Source organism: Cibotium barometz, chromosome 45 (genome assembly GCF_041138505.1).
Source record: "Cibotium barometz isolate CiBa-2024 chromosome 45, ASM4113850v1, whole genome shotgun sequence".
In the NCBI taxonomy this organism is placed as follows: Eukaryota; Viridiplantae; Streptophyta; class Polypodiopsida; order Cyatheales; family Cibotiaceae; genus Cibotium; species Cibotium barometz.
Genome location: NC_141090.1, coordinates 12,859,891 through 12,861,796, shown reverse-complemented (window position 1 = coordinate 12,861,796; position 1,906 = coordinate 12,859,891).

Below are 1,906 nucleotides of genomic sequence, written 5' to 3'. Positions count from 1 at the left end.
ATCCTTAACATTTCAGGGGTTAGCCCTGCCATGGCGCGGGTGTTGGTTGGGGAACAATAGGTGGAGGAGTTGGGCCAAGTGGATAGTAGACCATCAGGGTCCTTTCTCTTGGCTAGATTTGTTCTCGGAAGAGCGAAGCTCAGTCTAGGTGGTCCATCGTGCTGGCAACCATTATTATTATAAGTATTAGTATCATTTTTGCTACCTTTTCATTGTGTTGGCTACCATTATTGTTATAAGTATTAATATCATCTTTGCTACCTTTATTGGTGCAAAGCTCATTGACTATGCTAAAGGCTCTAATAGTGCGTGGTATGAAATCTTTAATCTTGACAATCATGGTAGCAAGATACATCGTTGCCGGACTACTATTATAATGATAGTTTTTTGTTTATAATTTTGTGTTTCTCCTTCTCTCTCATCTCTCTTTTCTAAATCTTTTATTTTTGTAAATTTTTTTAAATTTCAGCATCTTCAGGCATTTGAGATAGCAACAAGGGACGAGGAAGGAACTACATGAAAAATAGGCCTAAAAAATAACTAGTTCAAGCTTGTGACAATGTAACAATATTCCATGGTATGGAGTGCTCTGAAAAAGAACCCATTTAATACACTTTCAACACTGAAAGTGATTTTCTAGTCGGGGAAGGGCACATTCCCTTATGTTTATAAATTTAAGGAGAAAATTGTGCCACAAGGCTTTTTTCGGTATTGAACCATTGGATCGTCTCATTTGGAACATTTACTTACAAAATTCTAAGAGGTGTACTCTGAATAATATCCTTGGTTCTATGTTCATGGAGCATTCAAAATCCATTTTGCTGTTTATACTCTTATATCATTCCATGAATTTGTTTACCTTTGCACATTTTGGTTTGCTATGAATGAATCGTTGACTCATTAGCGTTTGCATGCCGTGCCATTTGAAATAGGCCACACTTGGCCACAAGAAAGTTGCTTGATTTTTGACACGCACCCTTACCCTACAGGTTTGGTAAAATATAGCAAGTTTTTTAGTATTTTAGTGTGACAGCCATTTTAAAATTTTCAAGTATTTTATGGTCAAATTCCTCAAAAACGTGCGTGAAAAAGCAACTATAGAACTTCAAACCACTGCCCAAGTATTCTCTCTATTTGTGTTATTATTAAATCCAGCCGGCCCAGCCAGATTAATCCACCTGTCCCACCCACGTTAATCCAGCTATCCTACCCATTGCCCCACATTAATCCACATAATCCACCCCTTTAACAAAGATTAATGCACCTAACCCCTTTAACAAAGCTTGTGTACCGAATATTAATGTTCAAAAAAGATGTTGGGTGCCTAAATATGGGCATTAGCCCATATTTAACCCATATTCAGGCTAATGCCCATATCCATTAATTAGTGCCCGCAAGCGGGGACTAATTAATGGATACACTAAGGTTTATACATTAAAATATTTTTTTAATTTGCTCGAGCCTAAGCACGTAAAAAAAAATGTAACATTCGTTTGTGACTCAGACAAGCGTTTGTCGTTCTCAACACTCTGGCGCATCTCTCTTAGGCATTTAGATCACGACTCCACGTCTCTGTCTCATATTCGAGCAGAGGTTTTATTAAAAAAACAAGATGACAAATTTTTTTTAAAAAAAAGACGACAATTGCACAATGCATATTAGATTTAATCACATATTAATCACATTTATCTCAATCAAACATTCACTTTCTCGCTCTCTCTTGCGCACGCAGGCTTTGAGCTTTAATAGGCTCACTAACGGCCTCTACAAACTTCCGGATAGTTCCTCCAATTTTCTTTTTTTAATAATGGCCCTCTTAGTGCCAAGGTCAAAGCAAAAAAAAAAAACATTTATAAAGTTTTCACATTTCTAAGGTTCAAAAGCTCCCCACCACAACCTAGCTAAC